General features: G+C 38.5%; 1 long non-coding RNA gene across 2 annotated transcripts; it reads right to left on the bottom strand.

The window, feature by feature from the left end:
• Positions 1-336: 336 nt before the first annotated feature.
• LOC107309725 (uncharacterized) lies at positions 337-13,053 on the bottom strand. Of its 2 annotated transcripts, XR_001553300.2 has the most exons (5): positions 12,651-13,053; positions 9,493-10,592; positions 2,651-2,772; positions 2,467-2,532; positions 337-2,159 (listed from the first exon to the last, which is right to left on the bottom strand). It is a non-coding gene; the product is annotated as an uncharacterized LOC107309725 (long non-coding RNA). The 2 variants fall into 2 exon arrangements; XR_014942730.1 differs by lacking the exons at positions 9,493-10,592; positions 12,651-13,053 and having other exon boundaries at positions 2,744-3,375.
• Positions 13,054-13,569: the final 516 nt, after the last annotated feature.

The raw sequence follows: 13,569 nt of genomic DNA, 5'->3' as shown, positions 1-13,569 counted from the left end.
AGTTATCTTGAAATATATATATTTCAAATCAACAAATACAATCCCCTTTGAAAAACATGAGGTTGCCTGTGAATATCTCCAACAAACAGTAGGCAAAGAGCCAGTTTTGGCTTGACACACTTAATGAAATGGAAAAAATAAAAATTTTTAAAAAAAAATAAATCACTCAGCTGAGATCAGAATCCCAAAAGCACTGAGAGCAATGATGTCAAGCCCCAAGTTTATTACAGACAAAAAGAATTCCCCAGTGGCAAGAAGTACTTGGATGCAACCTCTTCCAATGACAAAGTCATCAGAAGCTAAAAGCATCCTTTCTTGTGACCCCATAGGTTTCAGAAGAAAACATGCTGGGCTGCAGAGGGAGCTGTACTTCCACCCTTTTGGTGCAGCAGCCAAGGAAGGATGGCCAAATTACAGTGATATCTCAGAGCTACATTTTTTTCTCTATAGTGGAAGCACTGTGCAAGCTCTGTAGTGCTGAGTGCAGCCTACCACATTGCTGGCTATGTTACTGTCTGCATTTAATCTGTAGGTTTAACAGCTCTCATCTCACTGTGCTGTAACAGTGCTGCCTGACAGCACAGTTTTGTCTCATGTGAAGGTAATGTTTAATCGAAATGGATACAGTGCTTCTATTCTCATTTAGCACAAAATCTGTCCTTCTTCCAAGGTGAAGAGCTGAGCAGAAACACAGTAACATTTAAAATCTTATTAACTAATGACTACACTTCCTTCCACTTTGTGACAAATTGCTCTATCAGCACAAAGAATGCCCAGATGGGTATCTACATAATTTACAGTTCAAAAAGTCTAAGTTAATTCTTCATGGTCAGTCACTTCAAAAAAAAAAAAAGTTTGATTTTATAGTAGTTAAGTAGCCAACATACAACTGTAAGTAATGTTACCATTGCAGTGTCCGATTATTTGGAATCTGAAAAGGTTTCCTAATGACCTGTGAGACTGTAGAACTGCTAATTCTGTTAATCTAAATTGATGTTTGATTTAAACAAATATGGAATGCAGATGCCTGGTTATAAATGGCAGCATGTTTTTCACCTAAAGGATAATTTTGCAGTTTGAGTGTAATCGATTCAGTAAATTCTGGTGCAGATATGCATTTCTTGCAATACACAAGTAGCAGAAGAAAAAGCTAGAAATTCAGTGTTCATGCATTAAACATCTGACAACACACCAAAATTTGTGATTCTTAGTCCTGTACCATAAAGGGAATGATGCCTCAGAGGAATGTAAGTTATGAATAGGAAGTAGCAACTACCATTATGTTCATTCCAATTTAAGGTCATGGTGATTTATGATTTAGATATTTTCACCCAAAGTAAAAGACTGAATTGTTAGCAATGGAGGCTATTTCAGGTAATCAGTACCCTAGTAGCAATCCTAACAAGCAAGTGCTTTGATAAGGCTCCAAAGTAGCCAATATAAAAGCCCAATTGCAGTGACATTCATCAATGTGACAGGGCCTCTAAAATGTGCTTCAGCTGAGAACAACCCTTGTGCTTTCCTGGGCTATGCTAAAGCACAAACAGTATACATTTTCAACCAAATATTGATAGACATGAAAGGTAATAACTTAGCCATTTTTTTGACAATTTGCTTTGAGCCAGTCCTAACATTAGGGTGAATGTAATTGTGTGATTATACCAAGAAAAACACTTAAGTACTCTTGAAAAATTAATAATGAAGTAGGAGAGACTGGATTGGCTGGATTGTTTTGGAAAGCTCAGTTGTCAAGGCCTCTGCCTTGCCCTGTTGTTCTTTGAAGTCATTCAGCAAGATTCTGTTTTGATCAGAGATCACAGGAGACTGATATACAGTTCCTTTTGTCTTTTCTGTTTCAAAATCTTTTTTTTTTTCCAGATTGGTTTAGTCCCTTTACTGTTAAAATCACTCAGAAGATAGACTTCACAGAACATGTAAAGAAACTCTACCTACTAATCACGATTGCAAGTATATTAAGCAGTTTTAAAAAGAATAATAAAAGCGGAAACATTTAAACATTTTGCATCCAAGTCTGGGTTCTCCAACACAGGAAGGAGATGGATCTTCTGGAGAGGGTCCAGAGGAGGGCCACAAAGATGATCCAATGGTTGAAGTACCTCTCCTATGAAGACAGGCTGAAGGAAATGGGCTTGTTCAGCCTGGAAAAGAGAATGGGAGACCTCATTGCATCCCTCCAATATTTAAAGGGAGTTTATAAACACAAGGGAAATCAACTTCTCACACAGGCAGATAGATAGTGATAGGATGAAGAGGAATCATTCAAAACAAAAAGGAAAGAAGATTTAAATTAGACATCAAGGGAAGTTCTTTACTGAGAGAGTGTTGAGGTACACAGATTGCCCCTTGAGGTTGTGGGTACCCCATCCCTGGAGGTGTTTAAGGTCATGCTGGATGAGGCCCAGGGCAATCCAATCTAGTATTTGATCTAGCAGGTGGCAGCCCTACCTGTGGCAGAGGGATTGGAACTTGACAATCCTTGTGGTCTCTTCCATCCCAAGACATTATGTGATTCTATGAAATATAAGAACACTGATATAAGTTTTTTACGCTGGTTTACATTTATGTGGTGAAGTGAATACAGACTAACGAAGAAACAGACATAGTCCTTCACCTCAGTCAAACATAATACCTTCCAGAAGCTAGTGAGTAAGGGTTTCTGAGGGTATCTATGTCCCAAATTTGATTGCTCAGGGAAAATTTCATCTCTTTGGATTGTACATACTTGGGTATGCCAGTCGTTGAGGTATGGACCTGTGGGAGAAACGACTTATTTCTAGTTCAAGGAGATTTGGAGAAACAACTTTGGTTTCATATCTATTGAAAGTATCACCTTGGGATTCTTCATCATGCATTGAATCTGGAAAAACAAACAAACAAAACAAAACAAACAAACAAAAAAACCCACCAAGCTGTAACATAAAATTCAGGTTTTGTATGTTCCAACTAACTGTGATCAGCAGCAACACAAGTTGGAGCTACACTGTTTCTCTGCAACAAAGATAATCACCAAGTAGGACTTCTAATAGTCTGCAGCAATTGCACAACAAAGTAGCATATGTAGCATGTGTGCTGGATGTTTATCAGTGCTTCTCTGATGAGTAGCAAAAGGTTGTATTTTTATGCAACTCTACCAGAAACTGCCTGAAACGTGAGCAGAAAAGGATAATATCACATTAAAGTGTGAGAAAGTTAAAATACTTCCTGTTTTTCCTGGTATTTCAAGAGAAAATATGGAAAAATACATCTGTAAGAGAAGAAAAATAAAATTTACATATTCAGCATGAGAAATAAGATTCTTAAAAAAAAATCAAATGCATTGAACATATTTCTAGCAGAATTACTAGGTATTTTCAGGACTAGTTATTGGTGCAGCAGCAATGAAGAAATACATTAGAAAGTATTCTAAAATTGTCCTATCTGACGCTTAGAGAAGCAATGTCTCTGTCTATCAACTTAAATCAATTTCTACCTTAGGCAAACACATTGTACTTGTCACCAGGTTATAGCAGTTAAACCACCTGTACATCCATGATGTTCTGACAGCTTTGCACACAAATGCTGTAATTTCCTGCATAGTTTATGAACTTGCATTTAACAGTGTGATAAATATATATATATCACATGTATACAACTGTGCCAGGCCTGAGAGTAGTCCCTTCATTTGGGTTTTCTTTGCTGTAAGACCTGTATCATGAGTCCAACTACTGCTGCTGTACTGGGTGGAATCACAGCAGCTTACAGTCATGAACTCTATGCAGCTCCAGTAAATGATGAATCAGGGAATTAGGCTCAGACCTGATGGCTAATTTACTTCCAATGAGACTGAGGTGGTTCCCAGAGTCTGCTCTTTTATTAGTATTCCAGATCTTGCCACATTGCCATTTACTGTGGCTTTGGCAGGTGCTTTGCAGCTGCTACTGCTCCACATGAGGAAACAAATACTCTGTCTTTTGTGTTCCCGATGAGGAAAATGTAGCCTGTGCGACAGAACAAGAGATTCCCTGTGGCCTCTGTAGAAACTAGGAATAACGCTGGTTAATATGTGGGCAGAGAGAAAGCACAACAGAGCACCGAAAAAAAGAGCACATGCATCTAATATGTTTCTGGAAAATGATCACTTTCCCACAAGACTTATGGAGACAACTGCCTTAACTGACTGTATAATGCCCCTTCACAGAGACAAGGCCAATCTGTGTGACGGATGACACTAACGCCAGAAATACATGAGTGTTCTCCTTGGGCAATGAAGCAATAATGTCTCTGTGCCAGAGTTACTGCCACCATTAAGACTAGGTGCAAGGCATTAATTATATTCACAGCAGAAGCACAGCAACATAATAGTACTGAGACTGTCATTTCCCAGTCCAAACTCCTCTAATTAAGTCCCAGCTGATGTCTGCTGTTCAGGTATAGAGTCTTAATTTCACCAGGGGACATGGGGGGGAGGGGGAATAAAAATAAAAGCAAACAAACACAGTTTAAGTCTTACCCAATAAGGAAGACCTGACATTTGGGAGGATTTGAATATTTTCATGCTGAACTGAGGACATTGTTTGGTTGAATTTTTTTAATCTAGGAATCATCTGCTGCCCTGTTTTGTAATTAACTGGACAGTATTCATCATATAGAATGTAACCGACCCTGGAATCAGCCACAACTTGGTGCTTTTTAGGTGTAATTTGCACATTATAATTCAAGCCTTGCAGAACAACAAGAGTGCAGGAAAAATCCAGCCATCACATTGCTGTATATCTCCATAGGCCAATGATACTTTATATTCAAAGTAATTTTATGACCTAGTCCCAGCAGTACGGTTTGGTATCATGGCAACTTATAGGGCTATTTATACTTCCAGATCCCAGTGTAGTATATATCAGTTTCACAAGCAATTCTATGTATGTATTTCTCTCTGTCTCTCCTTCATCTTCTTCTTCATTATATTTTTAATGAAACTTTATTCACCATAAATAATAAAAAAGGAGATTCCAGTGTCAAATCTGAGAAATTTTTAAATTTACCTTTTAAGTCTTCATTCTTAATGAAATTTCAGGTTAATTTTTACAGATAAAAGCTTCAATCTGTTTGTTATTATTTTACTTCAAAAGGAAGAGGTAGGCAATCCCACTCCTCTTTTTTCTTCCCGTCACCAACAGAACACAAAAATAAAAAACAGAGATAAAATTGCAAAGATGGTCAAATTCATAAAAAAAAAAATAAAATAAAATAGAAAAAACTCGCAATATCTGGGGAGAGACTTTTTTTTTAATATTTTTACTCCATTTGATTTCTTGGTCATATACTCCACTTGGTTAGCTACCTTGCCATTTGCTTCTATTTTAAATTAAAGTAGATTTCTTATAAGTGTCTACATTTATGTAAGTTACTTGTAGGTGTTAACAAAGATTTGGGCTGTGACTTTGATAATTCCTCCCCTGTTCAGTCCTTTACATTGTGATGTGTCTTGGGTGCGCATTTCAAATGTACACTCTACAGGGCGTAGACGAAGTGATAAAGGTATATAAGGTGTTAATTACTCCCAATAAATGCCACTTTGCCATCTTTCCTGCTGAGTCATGGTGGCTTTTTGGCCCTAGCGGGGGGGTAACTCTAGAACCTGGGGCAAGGGGGGGTTGAACCATGGAAGCACACAGCAACAGTTACTCTGAAAGTAATGTCTCCTATTCGTTTCCATGAAGACTGCAACAGATATGAAGACCACAATAACACTATTGGATAGAGCACATTCACATCTACAAAATACTATTTTTCCATATAGTCACCACTGTTAGCTGATTCATATGGATGAGCTGACCAAGACATTCTTCCATTTTGTCATGTGATGGCTGTCTGGAACATGGCTTCTCTTTAAAATCACTGTTGACACATCAAAAATATACCACCCACTGTCTCACTGTGCTCATATCTACTGTTTGAGTATCCATTGTTCTTTCAGCAAGCATCAATGAATGTCAGTGGGTGCAATTTTTTTCCGTGCATGGAGGAATTTGATTCCACAACTGTGTGTCATATACACTTCCATATTAGATGCCATTTTGTCAAACTGCCCCTCTGCTGCCCTATACCATACTGCAACCAAATGTAATGGAAGAGTGGCAGAAAGGTTCAACCTCAACTTCCAACTAACATCTGCCTCTGACATTGACACTGTGGGCTGACATAATAAAATGTGAGGCATTACTTTTGGAGCAGCCCTTACAATTCCATTAGTGGAGAGGGAGTAGAGGAAAGGTGGATTGTTGAAGAAATCGTTAGTCCATAGTTTATACAACTGTGATTTTCTGTTCAGGTTATTAAAAACTAGTCACTTGTCATTTAATTAGACTAGATGATGAGAATCCACCTAAAAGTTAGAAACAGGATCATGTTCTTTAAAATATTTATCATAGTTACACCTAGCTTTGTAAGTTATCTTATTTGTATCAAGGGCACTACTAAATATAGTATTAATTTACCTGAGCAGATTATGGAAAGAGGCCTTTAGAGGATATTATTGGCAATGATCTATAACAAAGCTTATTGCTTACCCAAAAAGCAAGCCTCTCTGAACCTACAGTGTTAACTCTAGCAACACAGCAGTGCTCTAGAGCCCTGAGCAAGGGGACAGTGTAAGGTAAAAAGAGCCATTCAGTGACCACATTCATTCAAAGAGTAGATCTTAAGCTGAGCCTTGAACTTAGGTGACAAGTACTGTCAGATGGAGCACAGACCTCTCTCCCTAAGGTAATGAGCCAAGACCTCCAATTTATTTCACATGGACTATTTGAGAGCCACCAGATAATAATGGCTATCAGTCACTGCCAACCCATGGTGAATTTAAAATAGTGACTTGGAGGGGAAAGGTTCTATGTCATAACCCTCTAGGCATATAGTCCCCATATCATGCCATTTATTAGGCAGCTTGGCACTGAAATTACATTTATTTGTACCATAATATTTCATGCTATATTGTCCGAAGTTAATAAAGCCTCATTAACAGCTGCTGGTAGACCCCATAAAGCTCTTCAAGATTTCATTTTGCAATAATGGCAAGGAACCTCACAATTTATTTTTCCCCATCCAATCTCAAATGCCCTACAGCACAGGCTTAAATTTGGAAGAGAATAGGGGGGGGAAAAAAAGGCTATCTGTTCAGAAAAAGTCAAAAGTAGCCCTTCTCTCCAAGTCATCATTAGCTATAGAATCATTTCTAATGCACAAAATGCTGGCTAATAGTGTCCTTTTTCTCTTATTCATTTTGAGATATCAGGAGAGAGTATAATCCTCTCAAAAGCATAGCAGGCAAAAAGATACTTGGGTAGCTCTACTCTTCATTTGAGAAATTCACCCCATTTTTTCTCTAAAAGTGTTAAGAAAACATTGTCCTGTGGAAATAGATGTGTGGATTTTACAAGGAAAGGGCAGGGAAAAATGTACTGTGATAGGCAAGTAAGTTTTCTTATGCACCAGACAATACATTCTGTTAGTACGTCTAATATTGCTCCAAGGAAAAAATCTGGCTCATAACAGCAATGATTTTGAACTATCAAATCTTTGCTGCAAAATTCCTATTGACTCAATTTGAATTTCATCTTTGACCTCACTTGCTTTCTACAGTCCTCTAAACTTATGAAAACTAAGTAGTCTTTATCTCAAGATCTCCCTCTGTGTAATCACAAAGACCCTGAGCCTTGGTGCTTTTTATGTTTGAATTCTGACTATCACAAAAAAATTGCTGAATTAAATATGTTTTTCCAAAAGAATAAGATCCTCAAAGCACTGGGGATGGCTTGTTTTCTTTAGCAAAAGAAAAAATATGGGCTTCTTATAGAGCTCTTCAGTACTGGGAATTCAGTAGAAGTTTGTAACTCCTTTTCTAACCTGTTCAATGGCAGAACAGCTCTGGAATATCCAGCAGTGAAAATAAGGTAATATAAGAAGAGAGTTCTTAAAGTCTGCTACTTAAGAAACATATTAGAAAGGAGTAAAACAGACACAGCTGAAGGAGCATGCCAACAGATCTTGGTGGGAGTAAGATACAATATTTACTTTCTACATAAGTGAAACAGGAGAAAAATACACCCAGCAAACAAACCTTCAGTACAGGGCAAACTTTACCTCTGTGTGCATACACAGCTCTGTTGAAGAAGTGTTTCATATTTTGTTTCAGAAAATTCACAATCCAAACAAATAAAACACATAAATGAGGTCAAGACAGGAAAAGAGTAGAGCAGCAAAATGATTTGTCCAAAATCACAGACCTGGAAAACATAGAAGGAACTTAAAACCTCATGGCTCTTATTTTACACTAGACCTAGAGGAGAAGAGGTCAGCTCTAGTTTGATTTTCTTATGTACAGTCCTCTCCTTTCCTAACCCTCAAAATACGTATTTATGACAACTTGGAATTTCAGTGTTTAACGCAGGTAAGTGTTACACTGTTCAGAAGAACAATGTAAATCAGTATACATCACATTTCTGCCATACTGAAATAGGATTAAAGAATTACAAATTGCACATCCCCACAGTTTTATACTTGCAAAACTTCAGCTTTCTGTCCAGAAACATGATAAGTGTTTGATGAAATAGGTGTTTACAGTTAGTGGGAAAACTGCAGACTTGCATATTACTCTCCATTTGAACCTATGCATCCTGATTAATATTACACATTCTACACATTTTTTTCTTGTTTATTCATAATTCACTTGTGTGTGAATTTTCAAGGGCAGAAAAATAGATCAAAGAATCTAGAAGAAGAATTTAAGCAATTTTTATCAGATTATTATTAATCTTTCATACACATATTTTTCTCCCTCCTAAATTTATTCCAGTCATCTTTACATATGAATTACCAGTTAAAAATATTTCATTTTGAACTGTAAAATAAAAAAGACGACAAAACAATATACATCCATTAGACAAAACAACAACTTCAAAGAAGAAAAGAGATGGAATAAACTTCACACTGAATCCAAGGGAGAGCTGAAGTAGCAGTGACAGAAAGATATACTCACATATCTAAAGGTCTATGGTCATGCTAAAACCTAAAGGATCTTTTAGCATTTGTCAAGATAATGTATCAGTAGGAAATTATACAGAGAAGGGGATAAGCTAACAATACCTAGGTTATTGCCCCTCCTCTATCACATCAAACAAGCACTTAAAAACCAAGTGACAGGAGGGAGAATTTACCAATAAGACACTAAGGTACACAAATGTGTGAGAGCTGCTAGAGTCTGAAACTTGCAGGTGTGTGCCTTGGGGTTGTGGCACAGCCATTGGAGAACATATCATTGGCTTGTGACAAGTATTTCAGGATTCATGTCTTAAAGCCTAAACACAAAAAAAAAAAATAAGCTGCCTCGATGATGACCACTGTATAGTTGGAATAATACAAGTGTAGTTACATATAGTTGGAATGATACAAGTATAGTTGTAAATAAATAGCCAGAAGGCATCTCAGGAAAAGACTCACCAGCTCTGAGGCCTTCAGTCAAGATGGGCCAATGTTGATTCTCACCACAAGAACTCCACAAAAAAGCAAATTCCAGAAAGAGATGCTACCTTAGTAGTGGTCAGCCATTAAATGGGATCTAGGAGAGGTGGAGTCAAGCTCCACCCATTCCAGGAGCACAGCTGAATTACCTTCACCTGTCCTCCCACAGCTGACTCGTCGCTTGCCTCAGATGGTTAATCAGAGGTTCAGGCTGTGATCAACAGTCACAAAAAAGAAATCCATAAACGTCCACAAAAATAATCCAAGGGATGGAGCACTTTCCCTACAAAGGCATGCTGAGAGAGCTGGGGTTGTACAGCCTGGAGAAGAGAAGCCTCTGGGGAGACCAGATAATAGCTTTTTTGTACCTAATGGAGGGCTATAAGATGGAAGGGAACAGGCTCTTTAGCAGGGTCTGTTGTGATATGACAAGGGGAAAAGGTTTCAGACTAAAAGAGGGGAGATTTAGATTGGACATAATAAAGAAATTTTTAACAGTAAGGGTGGCGAGACATTGGAATAGTCTGCTCAGAGAGAATATACAAGGCCAGGCTGTATGGGGCTCTGAGCAACCTGATGTAGATGTGGGCATCCCTGTTCATTGCAGGGGTGTGGACTAGATGGCCATTAAGGGTCCCTTCCAACTAAAAAATTCCTACGTCTTTATGTCTGTCTGTCCTACATAAGAAATTTACTTTTAGGCAGGGACTTGATGAAGATCTGGGCACTCTCAGAGCTGCTATGCACTCAGTTTTTAATTTATTTTTAATGTGGTTTTGTGGAGAACAAACCTTTCCTCAAGGGAATTAAAAAAGAGAAAAAAAAAAAAAAAAGTCAAACAATGAATGAAATTTTAATGTTTGACATCCCTACTGGCAACTTCAAGAAAAAAAAAAAAAAACACTGTTTTGAATTGACTTCTCTCTCAGTCTCAAAATGGTGGGGAAGGCATATGTTCTTCATACAAGTATATCGTATGCTTCTCTCCTCCTTCCTTTGCTCTGTCTCTCAGCTCACAACAACGTCTTGAAATTCACACAGAATAAAAAGAAAGTGGGTTTTCCATCTTCATGACTCAACTGTAAGGAAAAGCAGGGAAAAAAAAAATGGAGGAAGAATGAAAAGCTCTGTGTGCATTGTTAATCAAAGACAGGCGAGAACTGCTCTGCTCACACTCTGAAGTGGTTAGCAGCAAGGCAGCTCACGTCTGGAAACTGCAGAGGCTCATCAGCTCAGGTTCTGAACTCTATTCATATGTGCTGCCTCTCAGCACATTCACATTTCTCTTGCACTGTTTATTCTTTCTCCAAACCTTTGGAAAGAGATTATCTGAGGTATCCCTGCAATAGCAGGGATTTTGACTCAGTGACCCAGAAGGACTCTTAGTTTGAAGTTCCTCAAACTCCCTCTCCATACACCAGAAGCTGTGGCTTTCCAAGTAATAGCACGATCAACCTCTTCCTTACATACAACATCTATTATTGAAAGCACAAATACTTGTCTGTTTCCTAGCACTAAGTAGTACCACAGTGACTGCAAATCAGTGTACTGTTTGCCCACAATAACACTACAGAAAAGAGTTATCGCTGGCATCCGACAAAAGAGTTTTATCTATAAAATTCTTTGTTTTAGACTGATAGACTAGTTTTAAGTTACATTTTAACCATAAAGATTGGAGAAGCTTTCCCAGATGGCGAATGAAAAACGTGCTGTAAATTTTAATGAAGCAAATAAGTCACTAATAAGCATAATGCCAACACTGCTGTGTTTTTGGTAGATGTTAATAAGGCAAAATTAAAAAGGAATATGCAGCATTTAAATAAGAGCCTAAGAAGCCTAATATAATTTGCTTATTCAGCTATTCACACTTTGATTGCACAGCCCCTAGTCATCTGCTCAAGTACAGCTGCTTCATGTAAAAACAAATAAAAAAAGTTTTATTGTCCACCAGATGTCTCAGCTTGTAATACTTGCTGCTATATTTCAGGTCACCCAAAGTTCAGGCCCATTTAGGAATCGATTGTTCTTGGATGACCAATCTTCTGACAGTGGTTGAAGCTCTTGGGCCTCATGTTATGAATGTCACGGGCACCCAAAGCAGGCAATTACTACAGCTCTGGGGAAGAGCTGGAAAAAGCTGCAGTGGGAAGAATTAAGATAGCAGACACCCATTAAGTCACAGCAAGACCACTGACAGGATTGTTTTGTTTCCTTAAAATGGATTTTTTATTATTATTTAAGAAAAAGCAGGAAAGCACCAGTACAAGAGCCATTGCTTTTCTGCACCACCACTTTCACTGCTCTGGAGAGGGAGCTAGCCCACACAGGGGCTCTGTCTCTTCCCAAATCACATGCAAAAAATCTATGAAGCAGTTATCAGCTGGAGCTAAAACATCCTGTACCAAGGGTGCCTGCTGGTCTTAAATCAGCAGGCAACATTTTGTTTATGGATTTTACAATGCTTCTGACTAGGGTAAGGATGGGCAGGAGGGAGTTTCTACAAACACCTTCTCCTCCAAAGAATGGAAAAAGCAAAAGTGATTGGAAGGAATCCAAACAGAGCCGGGAACCCCTGCCAGAGCCAAGCCAATGGAGCAGCTGTAGCACACTGACTCCAGTACAAGGTTTCCAATAGGATGAACTGAGACAGCTGAAGATTTTAAACAAGGGTGCCCAGTACCCAAAATACTACACCTTTACTGCACAAGGTATGATACAACCTGCAACTTCCCCAAATTGTCAAGATATTTCAGAACTTTTTCTTCAGACAAACTTGCACAGCCTGTCTTAGCAACATATACATCTGTTTCTCACCTAACTGCATGATTTACAAGGAGCAATACCTTGACACAAATATTTTGCCAGGAATAATGTTGTGCTGCTACACATATTTTACACAGTGCTGCAGAAGACAGAAAAAGAATTACACGTTTGTCAGGCCTCTACCTCTCAGTGTAACTTTCTTCTCAGCACTCTAAATTTTTGCAACTGCATGCAGCCAGCATCACCTCATAGGACTTAAACTTGCACTTCAATTAACAGACAAATCACTTGGTCAGAATCTTCTCCTCTTGATCTTTCCTACTGTTAGCTCTAAAACAGGAAAACAAGAAATAGAGGATTAGTCAGATACTTACTAAACTCAGATAAAAACATAAGTCCCTTCTGTCCTACAGAGCATTTAGACTTGGATGGGTTGTTATGTCTTTGAAGGGACTTTCAGTTTGATCTTGTACATCAACCTAGTTGGTTCTCCAAAGCCGGCACTTCTCACTCTGCTTTGCTCAGTTTGCCAGCTCCTCCTCACCCATTTTTCCCTTCTCAGCATCTACTAGCTCCTTCCCGTGAAGCTGGCTGTCTCTGAGGCCCACAAAAGTCAGTTTGTGAAAGTCTTCTCTTAGCCAAATTCTCATTTCATTGCCAACTCTTCACTGACAACCACCACCGCCATATCCTTATGTACCCTGCGAAAAAAATAACAACAAATAAAAACTCAGGAAAACACAATGCTTCCAAATAGGTAAAGGGATAAATCGAGTTACACGTCCAGAGAGCTTGTTAGGCCCAGGACTTGTGAACAGGCTATTTTATGACTGAAAAATGTACATCTTAGCATGGCTGTGTGGGGGTGTGTAGCCCCTATGAGGACAGAATGGCAGGCAGGGCTGCTGTGGAAACCAGTCTGGCCTGCAGTAATCACCTGCTTTGTTCAAGTCCTATTGATTTGAAAGACAGCTTCTTTTAAAGAACTATAAAATCTGATTGTATCTTTTTAAGACTATGCATCACTTTTAGGCTACTGTTTTGTGAGGCAGACAGTAACAGGTATTTTTCAAGCTGCAGAGACTAGATTACTGAGATTATACAACTGAAAACACTATGTGACCCAAATCTAATGGCTCAGAAGGCAAATGTAAGGAAATTGAACTTGTCAAGTCCCATTTTTGAGCCAAACTCATGAGGTTTCAAACATAGAGGGTTGAATATACTGTATCACTGCCAATTCCTTAAAACCAAATTTGTCCCCTCTGGTGTTTCAATTATGCAAACAGCACT

Source organism: Coturnix japonica, chromosome 2 (assembly GCF_054131305.1).
Source record: "Coturnix japonica strain WE chromosome 2, WE-NBRP24, whole genome shotgun sequence".
Lineage (NCBI taxonomy): Eukaryota > Metazoa > Chordata > Aves > Galliformes > Phasianidae > Coturnix > Coturnix japonica.
Note: the sequence above shows the minus strand (reverse complement) of the source record. Positions and strands in the feature narration are given on the sequence as shown.